This window comes from Schistocerca nitens, chromosome 3, assembly GCF_023898315.1.
Source record: "Schistocerca nitens isolate TAMUIC-IGC-003100 chromosome 3, iqSchNite1.1, whole genome shotgun sequence".
NCBI classification, from domain to species: domain Eukaryota; kingdom Metazoa; phylum Arthropoda; class Insecta; order Orthoptera; family Acrididae; genus Schistocerca; species Schistocerca nitens.
Genome location: NC_064616.1, coordinates 927,692,712 through 927,713,172, shown reverse-complemented (window position 1 = coordinate 927,713,172; position 20,461 = coordinate 927,692,712). Strand labels below are relative to the sequence as shown.

At 39.6% G+C, this 20,461-nt stretch overlaps 1 protein-coding gene and 1 long non-coding RNA gene across 2 annotated transcripts in view; one reads left to right on the top strand and one right to left on the bottom strand.

Moving 5' to 3' along the window:
* Positions 1 to 536, top strand: part of LOC126249001 (uncharacterized) — a 33,548-nt gene extending 33,012 nt beyond the window's left edge. The window contains exon 3 of the long non-coding RNA XR_007545583.1: positions 226 to 536. This is a non-coding gene — a long non-coding RNA (uncharacterized LOC126249001). The remainder of the gene's footprint in view (positions 1 to 225) is intronic.
* Positions 1 to 16,931, bottom strand: part of LOC126248999 (glycogen debranching enzyme) — a 220,039-nt gene extending 203,108 nt beyond the window's left edge. Inside the window, exon 1 of the mRNA XM_049950579.1 lies at positions 16,822 to 16,931. The gene's annotated coding sequence lies outside the window, so the exon portion shown is untranslated. The remainder of the gene's footprint in view (positions 1 to 16,821) is intronic.
* Between the last annotated feature and the right edge of the window lie 3,530 nt (positions 16,932 to 20,461).

The window sequence follows — 20,461 nt, the reverse complement described above, 5'->3', positions numbered from 1 at the left end:
CACCACCTGCTGACTGATGTATAATTTACCTTTTCCCTTTTGTTTTGGTATATATATATATATATATATATATATATATAGAGAGAGAGAGAGAGAGAGAGAGAGAGAGAGAGAGAGAGAGAGAGAGAGAGAGACAGAAAATATACATTTCCCTTGTCTACTGGTATGCACATATGTGAAAAAATGTGTGTCCTTTCTTTATTCTTTTTTTTTTTTTTGTCTTAGGACAGGTCCAATGGCTGCAGTCTGCTGAAATATGTAATCGACGAGCATAAATAAAGTGTGATCCTGACAGTTAATTTTGTATTAGTGCTTCATCATGGTCACATAGGTACCTGCAAGAGTGGGCCCCTCCTGAAATCTGCCGGTGTAGACTTTGCACGTATTACAAAACTCTCCCGCATTTCTAGCAACAGTTGCTTGTGAGTATATTAAATTGAAGATTTAGCATATCCAAATGCTACAGGAAATACTGTGGATTTTTTAAATGCTTATTTCTGTTTTTCCACTTTCAAGAGTATTAATTTGGCATTCTTCTTGGTTGTTTATGTTCCTGTTTGATGGCATTTTCTGTCATTTTGGCTTTTATCTATTTTAAAATTTTTATTTTCAGTGAAAAATAACATTATCTTTTCATGAAGTGAAACATTTCTTATGAAAAACTTGTTGAATACCCTGAATATAATAATAATGAGGTAATTTCGGATTGTTGATCAAAATGATGTCATTTGTATCCATGTTGATACTATTAAAAATGTGCTAATGATGTACGCTTACCATTTTGTTGTCATATTTACCTATAAACAGTGAATACCTACCCATCATCTGATATAAAATTGGTTTCGTGGAATTCATGTCAAATTTAATTTTTGGGGCACTATACATTCTCAAACTCATATCTTTCCCCTCTTGGATAAACTTCTGTGGATGTCCCTGCATGGTCGCTGACCTCTATAACGACTTTCTGTCTTCCGCTGTAGACACACACTGTCACTGTTATTATTAGTCAGTGCTTATGAGTACTACTCATTTAATGAAGTGATATGTTCCATGATTGCAAAGCAATGGCATATTCGGTCTATGGAATTAAAAGATCATGCCACAGACTGAAAAGTAAAATATTCATAACTAAAACAAGCAAGTGATTTCAGGATTATGATTTTAGAATAATCAATGGCATGTTTATTAGCACCCTTGCTGAATATTAATGTAGTGAAATGCACGAGGTCATTAATTACTAGCAATTTTACTATGCCAATGATCTAGTGACTTTTATTAGCAGTTCTTAAATAGAACATCTGGCAGTGTCAATGTTTTGAAGGGGGAGCACGCCTACCCCTCTGAGCTAAAACCACAGAGCTGCTCCCCTGGTCCCCATCCCCCAATGCCAACACTGCCTGTCGTAATACTTTCTAACATTGTTGCAAGTCCTTCTCTTCACTACAGAACTCATAGCAAGTGGCAGATGACATTCAAAATGAACAATTCAGAATTTCATTACTTGGAAAAACATTAAGAATACCTGGCAGGGTCAAAATTGGCAGAGTGACAAAGGTCACTGGCCTGCCTCCGCTGGAGAGACAACCTGCTTCTCACTCCCTCCTCCCCCCCCCCCCCCTCTCCCCGCCCAGTTCTTAATCTAGACATATACTTTCTAATCCCATAAAGAATTCTTGTGCTAGGACTCTGAATCCTTTTGTTATATGCCTACTTGTAAATGAAGTAATTTTTATTTATTAGTTGTAATTTTCACATATGGCTCTCCTCCCAGAAGCTACTACAAGCTGTTTTTCATTAGTTACCTGTACAGTCCCAAAATCCAACACCACATGAGACTACTTGACTATTTATAAAGAAAAAAAATGATAGGTAAGCTGTCTATTGAGAGAGGAAAATTAAACCAGGACGAGAAAATGAGACTGAGGAATTCAAGCAACCAACTAACAACAAACAAATGTTACACATAATGAAAGGAGGTTATCAGTAATGGGAAAAAAATAAAGAAATTAGTGAGATAATGCTAGTTTCCAAAATGTCAGTTAGTAACTTTATTGTATTTAATTATTCCAGTAACAGCAGTGCAGTCAGAGCATGTTTCACCAATAGAAGTTGCTGCCTAGTAAGTAATCTGCATGTGTGCTTGTTTAACAGTTGCATTACAGACTATCAACAACACAGTTATTTCCACAGATCAAAGAAAAATATACAAAATAATTCAAATAGTATTGTGCCAATTGTATTGAAATCTAAAATATACACATCAGTTGGCATTCTTTTTGTGTGTGGCTTCACAGTTATATGCAAAGAATTTCTGTTAAAACTTAGAATACATTTATATGTTTAAATTAAATGTGTCAATTTGGTTTTCAAAGACAATGCCAGTATGGAGGATGGTTATGCGAAGCAATATTAGTCTTTACAGTCAAGTTTTATGCTGTTGATGATGGTGTCTGGAAGCTGTATACTAAGTGAAGACCACACTTGTAGCAAAGCTGCTTCAGTATGGAAAGGGTCTACACACTTCCCAAGTGCATTCCAGACATGTTCTATAGGACTTAGGTTGAGATGTCAAATGGCAAATGTATTCACTGAACTGTTTGTTGTTGAAGGCATTCACTGTCATCTACATGCACAGTGACATATGGAAGTGTAATGATGTCACCTTTACTGTGCTTATACCCACCTGAAGAAATAAACCTTAATAACTAGACCAACTCATTCCCTTCATGAAATGGAGAATGATACTGAGTTTTTACCTATCACCAGATAAAATTATGCGTGTTTTGATTCATGGTTGATGTTCGTTGATCTCTACTGATCTGCATGTACACACTGGTGTTCTCACTGCAATTACACATTCCTGTGATGATCAGCAAGTGGTATACACCTGGTTGTCATCTCATGTATGTACTGCCTTCTGCAACCAAGACTACAAACACCATTTATCTGGTCGCTGCAACAAAGGCAGACTAGTTTGGATGGGGTTACTCTACTATTTTTTCAAGTGCATAGATATTGGTAATCAAGCAATACAGCAAGTAGGTAAACAGTGAACAACCTGGCCACTTACGTCTGAATTTGATCAGCCCACAGCTGTCCATTTTGTCCAATAAACAATGCTGCAATGCAATTTGATGCACAGATATTGTTAGTGGATTGTAGTGTTGAAGGTCTACATGTAGTTTGTCTGAGCAAGACTAATGTGGTAATCACGTACTTTATTGTTGTGTCGACTGCTTTATATTTTGCAGGTTTTTACTGTTTCATGGTTTACCCTAATTTAGGGAAACTGCACGTTTTAACTAGATCCTCATTCAAATTATATGTTGATACCAATGTGAAGCATATTAGTAAGAAAGGACCTTCACATATGTATGCAGTATATATAAAACACACACACACACACGATTCCATGTAACTTTAGCAGCAGTTGATCAAAATTTGTGATACAATAATGTAACTGACCTTTCATTGTCAATACACACAGTATCCTGAAAACTCCCTTATTAACTGTAGTTGATGTGAAAGTGTAATCTTACATTAGAAATACCACCACTTGTCACTAAATTAAATCTATATACTTGTTTAATAAACATAAAATATCTAAATTAAGCTAATGTGATTAAGAATGATGAAGAGTAAGTAATAAAATAATAATAAAACAACAGAAGTTTCACTACAACTGTTTTATTATGTCATTGAGCAACTATTCTTCAGTTTTACATTGTTACTGATTATCAAGAACAATTTAAGCTTTAAAATTTTATCTGGTTATTGTTGCCAAGACTTTTTTTTATGACGGTAATATTGTCCATGCAGTTATAAAAGCTAATCATCTTCATACCAAATACAAGGAAAGTTTCAAAAACATAATTTTACTACATGTAGTCCACTTTACACTTTATTTTTGGCAGTGTCACGTCTCTTCCTGCCGTACCTCCAGTTATTCTACTTAGACTATATTATTTTGTGCCACTCATAAACATGACACTATACTTGTACACACCACAATATAACTAACAAGAAGGTTAATGTCACTAGGAACCAGCCAGGCACAGTTTTTGCAAGACTGAAAAGCAAGTAGGCGTAAATTTCTGTATTTGACCATCCCATTACCTGTCAACATGGTTTTCCCAAAATCTCTAAGAAACTCACAATTAGTGGGCAGTCTGAATTCATTCAGCTGCAGGTTTTCCATGTCTGGAGGCAATTCTGGCACCAGGGTTTTGCACGGAAATTAATACAATGTTTCTACACATTATCAGCAATTTCATACAATTGTTGCGAACCATTTATAAGGAACTTTAAAAATCAGTATCTACATCAATACACTACAAGCCACCTAATGGTGTGTGACAGGGGGAACTCAGTGTACCACTGTCACTTCTCCCCTTTCCTGTTCTAGTTGTGAATGGTTCGCAGGAAGATTGTTGGTAAGCCTCCGAGTGAGCTCAAATCCCTCCAGTTTTACGTTCATAGTATTTTGTGAGATATATGTAGGAGGAAGCAATATAATGGTCAACACATCTAGGAACGTATGCTCTCTGAATTTTCACAGTAAACCACATCACGATTCAGAATGCCTCTCCTGCTGCGTCTGCCACTGGAGTTGGCTAAGTGTGTCTTTTCTGGTGGACTACATTTTCTGAGGTTTCTTCCAATGAATCTCAGTCTGGCATCCACATTACCTGCAATTATTTCGATGTGGTTATTCCACCTTTAAATCATTCTGTATGCATACTTGCACATACTTTTATGTAAGTGAATGCTTCCAATGATTGTTCTACAATTGTGTAACGTGCAATAATGGAGGTTTCTGCCTATTTGTGCACAAACATTTGTTTATTTTGAGTGTCAACTGACAATCCCTGCACCAACTATCGATCCTCCGCTGGTCTTCCTGCATTTTGGTACGATGTTCAAGTGTTGTGACTTCTCTTAACACAACATTATCTGCAGAAAGCCTCATGGAACTTCCAACATTATTCATAGGTCATTTATATACACTGAGAAAAGTAATGACCCTGTAACACTCAGTTGAGGTATGTCCCAAGTTAGTTTTACATTCAAATATTTCTCACCATTTAGAATGGCATGCTGTGTTCTGTTTGCTAGAAACACTGCAATTCAATCACGTATGGTCCGATATTCAGTATGGTCATATTTTCGACAGTAGGTGGCAGTGGGGAACAGCATCGATTGCCACAGCATCAACCTGGACATCAGTATCTAGTGCTTTCTGGGTCTCATGGATGAACAGTGAGAGCTGTGTTTCACATGATCACTGTTTTAGGAAGCCATGTTGAGTCCCACAGTGAAGATTTTCCGTCTCCTGGAATGTCATAATATGTGTGAATACATGTTCCAAAATTCTACAACAGACTACAACAGAAACACAAGTCTATAGTTTTGTGTATCTGTTTGACCAACCTTCTTCAAAACAGGAATTACATGCACTTTTATTCAATCACTAGGAGTGCTTTTCTTCTCCAGAAATCTAGGGTATACTGTTACTGGACGAAGAACAACTTCTTTCTCACATTCCATGTAGAATCAGGTCCATTGGCCCTTCCTCTGTTGATTTCAGTTGCTATTCTATCTAATCTTAACATATTTTGGTATCAGTCCTTTGGAAATTTGTGTGAGACAATTTAAAGGAGAAACCACAGTTTGATCCTCCTCAGTCAAACAGTTTAGGAAAAAGGCATTTTAATATTTCGGCCTTCCTCCATTTTGTTGCCATTACAGTCACAAAGTGTCTGGACAGATGCCTTTGATAAATTTACTGATTCAACGTATGACCAAAACGTCATATGATTCTTCTGTCTAGTTACTGTGTAGAATGTTACCTTAACTTCATTGAACATTTCATGTCTGGCTCTCCGTGTGCTCATTTTGGTGTCATTCAAGTTCGGTTTTTTCTACAAGGCTTTGGCTACATTTAAATTTGCTGTGGAGCTCTCTTTGTTTTCGCAGCAGCTTTCTCTAACACGGTTGTTAAAGCATGGCACGTCTTTTCGATCCCTCACAACTTTTTTTTAACAAATATCTGTCAAAGGCTTGTTGTACAACACTCTTGAACTTTGTCCATTGGAGCTCAACATTTTTGGCCCTAGAGGTGAATTTTTCATGTTGACCATTCAGGTAATCTGGAATCTGTTAAATGTGTACCAAGTTTAGCAAACCATAATAATAAAACAAATGACTTAGGAGTTAATGCTATGTGTGGGAGGATTTTCATACCTGTGCATAATCTCTAGGTAAGTGTAATTTTACACGAGTTATGGCAAGGTTATCAGTAAAGAAATGAATAATAACTTGGTGTAACATAATTAGGTGGCTGCCACTTTCTACACAATTGAATTTGTACTACAATGTGTTTTTCTCTCTCTCTCTCTCTCTCAATGGAAGCAACATATTTCACTCCAACAAGGGAGGAAAAGACATTGTTTGTAAAATTGCTATAAACAAAATTTCCTGTACGACACTAACCCCATCTCAGTAACAACATGACTTTTACAATTTTAATTACTTACATACTGGGCAAAAGTAAGAGAAAAAGTCAATACAAAACAATTATAATGCAACAATGCTTAGAGGGCATACTACCACTTACCTTAAAGATGTGTAAAGATTATCTGTGCAAAACTGTGAAGTTAGAAAGTGAAAGCATGTATTTTTTGGTAAAGAGCATGACAGTTATTGATATTTGAATGATTGGATTTTAATAAGTTGCCAGTATTTAGTAAGCTGATATAAAAAGTTACAAAATGGAAAAGAAAATGTGCTAAGCAATCTGCAAATGCCAAAATAAAATTAGATGGGCAAAACTGTGCTAAATAAATGGACTGAAAGTTAAACTAGAGTAACTGACATTTATTTCATGTGTGTGATTTGACGTATTCACATAGAAACAATAATGACATTGTAAGTTAAAATAGAATAGCATATTAAGACCTTGAAACATGATAGACTGTAAACATAAATGACAGGCATAACCCCCTTCATATTGGACAGCATTCTTCCAAAAATAGAAATGAGTTTGTACTGCAAAAATACTGCTAACCATCAACAACAAAACCTAGTGAAGAGTTACAAGACTTTCTTCTTTGACCTTGTGGGAAAGACTAAGCAATCTGCCAAAAAAAGAAATACCATTCTTTGCAGAGAAAATATTAGGAAAGAGTCTTGGGATAGAAATTTTACTGTTGTACGGTGGTCACAAACAGAAATTTTTCTTGGAAGAAGTGAATAAACAAGACAGACTTCTTTTAGGATGGGACAATACAGAACGTGCAGATGTTAATACATAGTGAAGGCACAAGCAGCCAAATCAATTCTTACTATGCTCATCTGGAACAGAATGGAAGGGAAGAAAGTAGAAGGGAAGGATAAAACCAGTTATAAAAGAAGAGTACGGTATCATTAGGTGGGTGGGGAAAATTGCAGCCAAAAACATCTGAAGGCTCTCCGGGGCTTGTCATGCAATGGGCAGTACACCTTCTGCATCCGACCAGCAGCACTCTGAGTCATTGTGAAAGACAGATAACTCACTCAATAAAATGGAAGGGAAAAGTGAGGTAACATTCTCAGATTAAAATGATGAGGAATGTGAAAGCATATCTGCAGTGGGAGGCAAGCTCCCATCCCGATGCCCCCCCCCCTTTCCCTCCCCCTACAGTGGAATCCAGACCGGACCAAACTGTCCCACATTAAGATAAGATTGTACACACCACACTGTAAAACTAGGTGTTCTACTCAAATATCATCAGTTAAAATCGAAGGTAATGAGCCATCTGGCTTCACAGTTTGCCTTATGCAGTGAAAGTGGGGACACTCTTTTAAAATGTGCACTACTGATAAATGGGCAACTACAATGAAGTGTAGCAGTTTGTTGAATATGTAGGGTCACTTAGTGTGGCTGATGCAGAGTGAGCAAAGAACAGTAGATTCTCAGCAGTATGAAGACATCTGTGTAGTTGTGGTGGGTAATTTGTTGGTGGCAGCTATGGAATTTGGAAGACCAGTTGCTCAGATTGAAATGAATTTTAGTAGCAGAGAAAAGTGATAAGTAAAAACAACTTTGTACTCTTGATACATTGACATAATTTCTTCTTTGAATTTTTGTTCCTTTGCCTGTATCTGTTCAGTTAATATAATTTTATTCTTTATTAAACAGGAAACACTTCCTGATGTTCTGAAAAATTATTTTTATTTGGTCATGAACTAGTTTTCTTTGGCCATCATCAGGTAACAACTGAATGTCACTAACACAGATAAAATGACATGCATCTTACAGAGAGACAGAGTTTTATAGGAAAGATACAAAATGGTTTCATTAACTAAAACTTCTTTGTAGCTAATGATTTAAGTAAATGTACAGTTAATGTGTATGAAAGCTCTCCCATTTTCCCGGCTGAGATTAGGACAATACTTTGCATATGGGAGGGTTTATATACAAAGTAAACTTTAATTATGTTTAAGTTAGGAATATTTGAAATGGTGATAGCAGGTAATGGAGATTTGATTTGGGGGTGGAGGGTGGGGTGGGGCACTGGACACATTTTGAACGCAGCAAAGGGCACACTGAGCTGAAAAGGTTTGAGAATCACTGCACTAAAGGATGAGAGTATCGTCTCCTCTGTGCTGTGTATAACCATTCCACTGGCCATCGCACAAGATATCATATATCATGTTCCCATACATCAGACACTATTCTGGCACTGAATACTGGATAATTTGCTTTTTGTAGCTCCTATTGCAGTTGGCTTTTGGATGGTGACTGGGAAGAGAGGTGATAGTTGGAAAATTGTTACTGTCACAGATATCATCATGGACATGTCACTGGAACTGGGATGCAGATTATGCAGGAATGGCACTGCAGGAATGTGTTGTTTCTCAAGTATTAAGAAGTCATGGGTCAGACCATGTTGAAGATCCTACTAGTAGGAAGAGTGGAGGGAGCTTCTCCAATAGTCCAACTACATATTCTTACATAGGCCTAATCGTATAGTCTGGTGGGAAATAGATTACGCAAAAAGAGGCCTTGAGAGCCATTGATATAGGAACTTTAATTGTTTCCAGATCAGCATCAATAATCACTTGTCAACTAAAGATGTCCACACGTACCATTGTGCAGGTGCTCTTCCACCAAGTCACCATCTATGACTTTTCTTACCTCTTGAAATCTAACAATATCCTTGATTCTTCTATCATCTATTCATCTGGCTATGAGACAGTCCCACCACCATCACATTTTAATTACAGTCATAATCTCATCTTCCATTCCAATCTGTTCCATTTGTTTCTCTTTCTCTACGACCAATTCCAGTGCTCACTGAGAAAACTTCAGTTTTTGAATGAGCATCATACTAAGAGTACATGTCTCACTGACGTATGTCAGCCGGCCGTTGTGGCCAAGCGGTTCTAGGCGCTTCAGTCTGGAACTGCACGACCGCTCCAGTCGCAGGTTCGAATCCTGCCTCGGGCATGCATGTGTGTGATGTCCTTAGGTTAGTTAGGTTTAAGTAGTTCTAAGTTCTATGGGACTGATGACCTCAGATGTTAAGTCCCATAGTGCTCAGAGCCATTTGAACCATTTTTGACTTATATGAAAATAGACATCACACACCAGTTGTAAAGCTTATGCAACGACACATAGGTAACTCATTTTGAAAACCATTTTGACCACTACATGTACTCCACATTTTCACTTTTCTATTTATTTCTTTGGCTGTTGTCTATCCAGCAATTGTCTTCAGTTGCCCTAAATACAAAAATCATTAACCAGTTTTATGGCATCCTGTTTATGTGTGCAATTTTCTTGTTGATGTGTTGACCATACATTATTTTAGTCTTGTAATAATTGATTTTCAGGGCCACTCCAGTTGAAGTTTATTTGATGCAGAGGGAAAAAGTGTAACGTTATCAGCAAAATGAAGTGCATGCTCCTTTATTTGAGTTTATAATATGATTGTTTCCTCTAGAGCTGCTGAAAACAGTTTTATGAAATCTTTCTGCTTTACTCCACTTCAAGTTCTGAACTCATCTCGGTGAAATTGTACGGAAGCTGTAGCATTTACATACAACTTCTTCGGCACAATAACATAGATTTAATCAGTGTTTTGTTTCTTAAGGGCTGTTAGTGCAACTTTTGTTGAAACTGAGCATTCTTCTGCGAAGGGGACATTGTAATTGGTTTGGAAGGATCTGTAGTTTGTAAGTACTGATAATGGGAATATGATTGTGTCAGGCGTAGATTACAATTCTAGCAAAACTCAGCAGTGTGGACACTTCAATATTTTTTCCAGGTGTTTTGGTGTGACAAATGATAGGAGTGTTTCATACTGAGGGATCACTTTCTCCTTATTAATTGCAGCAGCGATCAAGGAGAGTTCTGCCCTGGCAAACGGAATATAGTTTACTAGCACTTCCGTAGTCTTCTCCCTCTCAGTCCAGATGTACTCATGGATACAGGAGGAGGAACAAGGGCCAAAGCTTACACACCTGAGCACCTAATAGCTGGAGGACATATAGCTTTACATGATACATTTGTATCACAAATAGCTTCTCAAGTAAGAATATAACCCTTAAAATCGCAAACAAAGGTACCAGTGTTAACTCTTTTGGTCCACGAATCTGGCAGACAAAAGGGATATCTTGGAATTCTAGGTTAGTGAACAGTTCTTCATGTTTAGTGGGACAATCCTATGGCAAATAGCTCCCTGGATCAGGCTTAGTCACTTATAGTGAGTAATCGCCTCTTATGACAGGCAGGAGTGATGTGCATGCATACTGTAATGCACACTACTTCAACAAAAAAGTTGTGGGGGTAAACATAAGAGGTAGAATAACTGAACAAGTTAAGTAATTCATACCCATATACATGGACATTCACGACATCACATGTATGCCATTTTGAACATCTGTTATAAAAATGAGAGAATTAATGCTGTAAAAGCATGCAGTGTAATGTGTAAAACACCAAGGTGACAAAAGTCATGGGATATCTCCTAATATTGTGTCGGACCTCCTTTTGCCTGGTGTAGTGCATCATGAACGCTGCTGGAAGTCCCCTGCAGAAATAGTGAGCCATGCTGCCACCCTAGCCATCCATCATCACAAGAGTTGCGAGTGCAGAATTTTGTGCACAAACTGACCTCACAATTACATCCCATAAATGTTCAATGACATTCATGTTGGATGATCTGAGTGGCCAAATATTTCACTCGAACTGTCCAGAATGTTCTTCAAACCAATTGCAAACAGTTGTGGCTCAATGACATGTCACATTGTCATCCATAAAAATTCCATTGTTGTTTGGGAACATGAATTCCATGAGTGGCTGCAAATGGTCTCCCAGTAGCCAAATGTAACCATTTCCAGTCAATGATCAGTTCAATTGGACCAGATGACCCAGTAAATTGCATGTAAACTCAGTTCACACCATTATGGAGCCACCAACAGCTTGCACAGGGCTTCGTTGACAACCTAGGTCCATGGCTTTGTGGGGTCTGCAACACACTCCAATCCTACCATCAGCTCTTACCAGCTGAAATTAGGACTCATCTGACCACACGATGGTTTTCCAGGTGTTTAGGGTCCAACCAATATGGTCATAAGTCCAGGAGAGGCGCTGCAGGCAATGTCGTGCTGTTAGCAAAGGCACTCGTGTCTGCTGTCTGCTGCCATAGCCCATTAACGGCAAATTTCGCTGTACTGTCCAAACTGATACATTCGTCATATGTTTCACATTGATGTCTGTGGTTATTTCATGCACTGTTGCTTGTCTATTAGCACTGACAACTAGAGAAACGCCACTGCTCTCGGTTGTTAAGTGAATGCCCTAGGCCACTGTGTTGCCTGTGATGAGAGGTAATGTCTGAAATTTGGTATTCTTGGCACACTCTTGACACTGTGGATCTCAGAATATTGAATTTGCTAACAAATTACAAAATGGAATGTCCTACGCATCTAGCTACAACTACCATTCTGTGTTCAAAGTCTGTTAATTCTTGTTGTACAGAAATAATATGTTGGAAACCTTTTCACACGAATCACCCGAGTACAAATGACAGCTTCGCCAAAATGTTGCCCATTTATACCCTGTGTGCATGATACTTCCACTGTCTGTGTATGTGCATATCGCTACCCCATGACTTTTGTCACTTCAGCGTAAATTCTCTATTGTACATTTCCCAATCATTTTGGAATATAAGTTAATACTCTCTTTCAGTATTTGCCTGAAATTTATACTCATTCTGTACACGTATTTGATAACGTTTGTCCGTACATTTAATTAGTTCTTCACTAACCCCTTTCATTTCTCTGTACTCCACATCAAACTTCTTTCAACTCCTTCCAGCAATCAAGGGAAAATGCCAGAGAGAACATATCTACTTGTATTGGGGTCTATCAGCAGAAGAGCATAGCTATGACAACATGTCATGGGTGCACCTATATGTGTCACTTTGATCATGTCTAGAGAGGGCAAGTGCAGCGGAAAAGATGCTGATACTGCTGGCTAGTCACACGAACTTCCATAGCACGAAAATATAAGGACACCAAGCACCAGTCTTGCTCTCAGTTGCAGTTATCAATTTTGTCTCTACAAGTACACTGCGAGTGTCATTAATGTTTACTTGGACCGACTTAGCCTTTTGTTGGAAAGTGCTTCAGCTGATAAACGTGTAGTTTCCACCAGCCCATGACTTACATGGAACTGTGCTCATTATTACAATTTCCACATGTGTGCAGTGTTATGTAGTAGTGCATGGATTTATATAAGTTTTGATAAGAAACTACTTCTTATATTATTTCTATCAAGAACTATTATCATCTGGATTTGTGAACTAACAGCAAATTTTTGTGTGTTGTTACAGAAAGTTTATTTGTGTTCAGTAATGTAGCTGGACCTAAAGTGAAGGTTACAGTACGTCATATGGGTACTTGACATAACTTATGAGTGCTTGAAAGCTTAAGCAGTTACCTCTAATTTCCAAATGCCTATCCACCATTCAGCTCCTCAGTCGAAAGGTGAACAGATGCACTGCCCTATCAACAACTGCTTATCTTCTATTTAATACTTGCCAGTACCATAATTTTATTAAGTTTATCATGACAACTTCTTGTCATTAATAAATACACAAAAATTTTTTGCACACTAACTAATCCCTTCTCATTCCTGACAACTGTTGTAACAGTTTACTTTCAGTATTACTGCAAAAGCAATTGTTTTAGCATTTATAGACAATTCTGAATGCAGAATTGCACACGTATGACATCAACTGCCGCAACACCACAACTTCATGGCCCAAAGCCAATGGGCGGTATCAAAGGCTCACATGCTGTAAACCAAACTCACATTTTAAATAAAAAAAGTATTTATATAGTGTATATTAGATTGAACCTTTATGTCAAGGCGCGCACACACTAGCCCAACAAAGGCAAATGAAAGACAGCCAATTGATTTGGCCAAAGCTGATTGCCAATGCATTGGCATTCGACCTGTCATACACACCAAACCAAGGGGTTGGGACCCGCAGATTCGGCCATGTGGAATCACAATTGGTTCTGACAGCTCGGCGAGGTTCCTCCCATTTTGTTATTGTTATAAAGTAGTGTTTTAATAACAGTTTCACCAACCAATACTATGAGCAAAAAAGAGGATTCAACAGTTGTTGCATGTGCAGCATTTATATTACTGCAAGAAGCTGATCATCAGAAAAAGACGAAACGAGGCTAGCGGATGATCTCTCTTTTAAAAAGTTGGGAGCGGTGTGGTGGGACAAAACTGTCTGACTCTTTATGCTGAATTTTAATATGGGTTATTTCATAACTTTTTGCGAATGACAGCCATAAATTTTGAACCGTTATTGCTTAATGTAGACCCCTAACACATTTCCAAGGATGACTTCCCTTTTGGGAGAGCTGTACCTGCAGCACAAATATATCCATAATGATTCCATTTCTTTTACACATCATGCACATCATCATGCACATTATTTTCAAACAGCTCTTTTTTTCCCTCCAAGTGCCTAATCTTTTCAATTTGTTTTTACAGTTGCAATTCATGGGATCCCCTAAACATTCTCGTTTATGGAAAAACTATCAGCTTTAATGCTGTCTCCATATTCCACTCAGTACTCCAGTACTTTTAGAGACAATAAATAAATACCCATTCAGACATCCACATCCCAAATTGCTACTGAAACAATGACCATTCGACCCGGCATCCACATCAGGAGGTAGCCTGGGTCCCAAGCCCAACTCAATGCCAATGTTTTGATGTTATTGCCAGCAGTCCGAACCGCAAACCAGCCCAAATGCTTTGTTAGCTAAGATTTGCTGCCCGGACACGCTAAGCACGTTTCGGCCAATGGCACAGTTGGTTTCCACTCGTTGGCCTTTGTTGTTTTATTGTGTATTCGCATTCACACAATGGCATCAGATGAATCATTTCATCTTTAAATACGGTGGAAATATCGCAATAAAATAAACCATGAGCAGCAGCTTTCATCTTCATAGAACACAGCAGGAAGTTTTAAGTCAAGGTTGCCTCAGATAGTGTATCAACCTTGAATATATACAACACATATCAAAAATCTCCCTTTAGTGATTCAATTCTATCATCTTAATCACTTCTTGAAGGTTTCATAGCTTTCTAAGTTACACTTCTAGGCCCCCTTAAACAAGCTCTCCAACTACAATAATAATTCTCATATGATCAGAAACCAACTGAAACTTCTTAAAGTAACTAAATATTCATTACACCTCAAACTTTTCTGAAGCTAAGTAATCCTCACTGTTCTTGTGCATACTCGCCTCAGATATTTTAAAAAGTTAACTGGCAGTTGGTGGCATTTCAGTGCAATGCAACACACACAAAGACCAACGAGGCTACAGCTAGTCACAATCGCAGTGTCAACTTCTCTAACATATTTGAGCCTTGTGCTTACAACACCTTTCTCTTAGACTATTTGCAATAGGTGATAAACACGGAACACTGCAAGTTTGTATGTATAAGCCACACAAGCCATATTCCTGCCACACTGTAACCAACATCAGACATTGTGTTCAGATGACAAACGCAAATCTTTAATGTAATGATGAAAAAAAAGTTTAGACGACTAAGTAATTGATCATAAACTATCTAAAGGAATTTACAGTTTTTTTAATTCTATTATTAATCAGATTTCTAGTTAATATGCTGTTGACAATTGTGTCATTAGTGGTTCAGTAGAAGTATGGATGAGAGTAGAGTGGGAATTAGCCACCATTTTTTTCAGGAATCAACCTGTTATTTGCTTAAAGTAATTTGGGGAATTATATAAAAATACCTCTTAGCTATTTATCTTCTACTGGACACTGATTATTAGTATACATACAGAATGAAGGAATACTCAGGTTTAATACACCATCTATGATGAGATCATTAGAGATGGACCACAAGCTCGAACTGGAGAGGGAAATCGGCTGCCCCCTTTCAAAGGAACTGTTCCAGCATTTCCTTTAAATGGTTTAGGGAAATCACAGAAAATCTACATCTTGATGGTCTGTCCAATGAGTCAGCAGTGCACCAACTTGCTTGTTCATACAGAATGATGCTAACAAAATTCACTCCATGCCCATTTCTAAGACCAGGGAAAAAGTAGGACAGTTACTTGAACAAACAACAAATTAGTGCCCTGATGTTAATGTTTTCAAGAAAAATGCAAAAACTACAGGAAAGACAGACAGCCATAACCACTTTGTTCACATAAATAGCACGATCAGAAATGCTGCATGAAGGTCTATGTTGTTGGTACGGCAGAAAAGAAACCAAATTGCAAGTTCCCAGTATTTAATCAAAATCTTAGCACAGCAGCATTTAGCATATTGTTTATGAAGGGCTTCGCGGTATTATGAACCTATTACCTTCATCCAATCTAGAAGACTGTTTTACCTGAATCTGTCTCACTCACAGAAAATATTTTAATCTACAGTACGGTCCATGTATGTCAGGAAACAACACAGTGATCCTAGTAACAATATTTTCATATTATTTAAATTTTCTGAAGGAAGAAAAGATGGATGCTGAAGTCTGAGGGTCCATGACAAAGTCTGTTCACACATTAAACCACATTCAGCTTCATAACTCTGAAAAGGTATCCATACAGAACATAATTCCTTGACAGTGGCATCTAACATTCCACAATTTCTAATACCGATTGACAAAATTCTTTTCAAATCGTTTACACGCCAAAACTCTGATGAACAGAACAAAAAGTGAGTGACCCTACCAGGTTATTTTCACACCATTCTTTGCAGTGCATACAGTGGTACACTATAAACAATATAACAGTGACAAAATAATAGAAGAAATACCATGATCTACTAAATCACTAAACGCCACTGCCACTAATGTCAAGGAACCCATGCAAAGCAACTGCAAATATCTCAAATCTCAAGCATCAGACGGAGAGTGAATATGAAGTGCAAAATAAATCAGTGAAAGCCACGTTATTCATACACATGCCACATTTCACATTACTCAAATTCAGGTCTAAAAATCTTAGTCCCAAAGGAAAAATTAGCCCACACCGTAAATATTGGTTTGTTTGTTACAGAGCCTCCTGCGGCAATGCAATTCGCGGCACTTCATGCCAAAAATGTGTTAAATTGAAGACTGTTACGCACTTAAATAAGTGGGGCGGAACCACTGTATTGCAGCTTTCGTGCAATCGTCCAATATGCGAACAACTCCGAATAAGTGAAATACAGTTCCAGAAACAAAACACAACCCAGAAATTCAAATAAAATTAGCGGATGACACTACAGTACCGTATTTATTTAGATGTCCACCTGACACAACACTTTGTGTTTACGGTCGCAACATAGCTTGTTTCTGTGTGCCAGGGGACAAACAAGGTTAAACTTCGTGCTCTTGTCAGAATTATCGATAGATTAAGGTATACACATAAAAGTCGACCTATCTATCGATCTCACAGCATTCTCACCAGGGGAGGCGACGACGTTGGGATCATAGATGTCTATGTACATCCTCTGTTAATGCAACATAATGTGCAAGAAATAAGGTGCACTACTCTGGTAACACCGAGAAAATCACAACAGAAGTTTTATGTGCCGCATGGATATCTGCGTAGATGCTCGATGTTGGAGTTCATGGTGGTCGAGTGGGCGTTTGCCGTCAGCGAAGGAGCGGCGAGGACGTGTGCTTGCCATCCCGCCGGTCCAGTGGCGTACTCGAGTTTCTTTACTTCCCGCGAGCGCTAGTCATATACTACAAGCTCACTGCAGTAACATGAACTCCTTTAGGATTATGTTCCAAGCCGAATATCTGAGGCTTTTTGCGTGATGAACTACGTCTAGATCCACAGGAGAAGATTGGTATTCACTTTTCGATCACGGCCAGTGCAGTCAATGTTAAGATGATTAACGAAGAAGAGTGGACGAAGGTGGTTGCGGGGCGCTGCCGGCACACCGAAGTTTAGGCACTCAGATGATGGACATATCGGCGCTGTTACCGTTGAACACTCACGCCTAGGCATGAGGGTCCTTCTGGTGTTCGAGCTACCTTTTGAGGTACTCGCCGAGTCCGTTATCTCCGCTCTTAAACCGTACGGGACTGTCATTAGCCACGTGGCTGAGAAGTGGCAGACTTTTACAACGTTTCCCATACTCAACGTAGTAAGACAGCTCAAGATCGAACTGACGAAGCATGTTCCTTCATACTTAAATATTGCCGTTTGTCGTGCAATTATCATGTATGATGGACAACCACACACATACTCAGGTTGTGGACAGGAGGGGCGCGTTCGCTCTGATTGTCTGCAATGGGGGATCACCCAGATCCCATCACGAGGAGCGGTACAACATGTTCCTCCATCGATTCTACCAATTACTTATACACAAGTGACGGCACCTACGACGTCTGCCGCACAAGTGGTGGCACCCGCGACGTCTGACAGTGACGATCGGAATATGTTACTTGGCTCTGAGCACTATGGGACTCAACTGCTGTGGTCATAAGTCCCCTAGAACTTAGAACTACTTAAACATAACTAACCTAAGGACAGCACACAACACCCAGCCATCACGAGGCAGAGAAAATCCCTGACCACGCCGGGAATCGAACCCGGGAACCCGGGCGTGGGAAGCGAGAACGCTACCGCACGACCACGAGATGCGGGCTAATATGTTACTACTGCAGACAGACGGACAAGTTATTGATGAGGCACATACCTTCTGCTCTATACTGACGGAGTCGCCAGATAAACCCGAAAAGCAAATGTCACCGCACAACGAGCGCGTGGATGTTGACCCACAAGTCGTGCCAACCCAAGCTTTCCTCTCTGAAGGCGCAGGGTAGTTGGATCTACTTTCACATTCTGACACAGAGACACACGTCTGGAAGAAGCGTTCGCCCCACAAGCACAAGAAACACCGACGGACGCCGTCTGACGACTGTCGCTTGCAGACAGATACAAACGATCGTACTGATTTCGACAGTGTCGCGGACGGCCCTGCTCCGGAGGCGTCGACTGGCACTGCTCCCTTTTTAGGAACTGAGACGATGGACTTTTCTTCTCCTGTACACCCGTTTGGAGATGGAGGGGCGATGGAACACCGTCGCAACCGTGAGGAATCACAAGAAGGGCCTCTTTGGTAGCCAATGAACCACACCGACAGCCTCTCTCCAGTAACTTGTGGGCACATAGCGTGGGAGACGACTCTTTGGAGGACACATCACATACAGAAGAGTGTGAGTTACACAGTCCTCCCCATCTCCTATGGACAGCATGATAACAGAAACGACAGGGCGGCATGGGGATGACCAAACCTGTCGCCACTGCATACACTGATGACTGCCGCCGCCTACAAGCGTGAACGACAGTCATATCGATTCGCGACAATTAACATCAATACCATCTGGTTGCGAGCGAAGATATCTACATCCATACTCCGCAAGCCACGTGACGGTGTGTGGCGGAGGGTACCTTGAGTACCTCTATCGGTTCTCCCTCCTATTCCAGTCTCGTATTGTTCGTTGAAAGAAAGATTGTCGGTACGCCTCTGTGTGGGCTCTAATCTCTCTGATTTTAACTTCATGGTCTCTTCGCGAGATATACGTAGGATGGGGGCAATATATCACTTGACTCCTCCGTGAAGGATGCTCTCGAAACTTCAACAAAAGCCCATACCAAGCTACTGAGTGTCTCTCCTGCAGAGTCTTCCACTGGAGTTTATCTATCATTTCTATAATGCTTTCGCGATTACTAAATGATCCTGTAACGAAGCGCACTGCTCTCTCTTTCATCTTCTCCATCAATCCTAGCCAGCCGGAGTGACCATGCGGTTCTAGGCGCTACAGTCTGGAACCGCGCGACCGCTACGGTCGCAGGTTCGAATCTTGCCTCGGGCATGGATGTGTGTGATGTCCTTAGGTTAGTTAGGTTTAAGTAGTTCTAAGTTCTAGGGGACTGATGACCTTAGAAGTTAAGTACCATAGTGCTCAGAGCCATTTTCCATCAACCCTATCTGGTACGGATCCCACACTGGTGAGCAATATTCAAGCAGTGGGCGAACAAGTGTACTGTAACCCACTTCCTTTGTTTTCGGATTGCATTTCCTTAGGATTCTTCCAATGAATCTCAGTCTGGCATCTGCTTTACCGACGATCAACTTTATATGATCATTCCATTTTAAATCACTCCTAATGCTTACTCCCAGATAATTTATGGAATTAACTGTTTCCAGTTTCTGACCTGCTATATTGTAGCTAAATGATTAAGGATCTTTCTTTCTATGTATTCCCAGGACATTACACTTGTCTACATTGACATTCAATTGCCATTCCCTGCACCATGCGTCAATTCGTTGCAGATCCTCCTGCATTTCAGTACAATTTTCCATTGTTACAACCCATCGATATACTACAGCATCATCCGCAAAAAGCCTCAGCGAACTTCCGATGTTATCCACAAGGTCATTTATGTATATCATGAATAGCAATGGTCCCACGACACTCCCCTGCGGCACACCTGAAATCACTCTTACTTTGGAAGACTTCTCTCCGTTGAGAATGACATGCTGCGTTCTGTTATCTAGGAACCCTTCAATCCAACCACACAATTGGTCTGATAGTCCATATGCTCTTGCTTTGTTCATTAAACGACTGTGGGGAACTTTATCGAATGCCTTGCTGAAGTCAAGAAACTCGGCATCTATCTGGGAACCCGTGTCTATGGCTCTCTGAGTCTCGTGGAAGAATAGCACGAGCTGGGTTTCACATGATCGTCTTTTTCGAAACCCTTGCTGATTCCTACAGAGTATATTTCTAGTCCCCAGAAAAGTCATTATACTCGAACATACACTCCTGGAAATTGAAATAAGAACACAGTGAATTCATTGTCCCAGGAAGGGGAAACTTTATTGACACATTCCTGGAGTCAGATACATC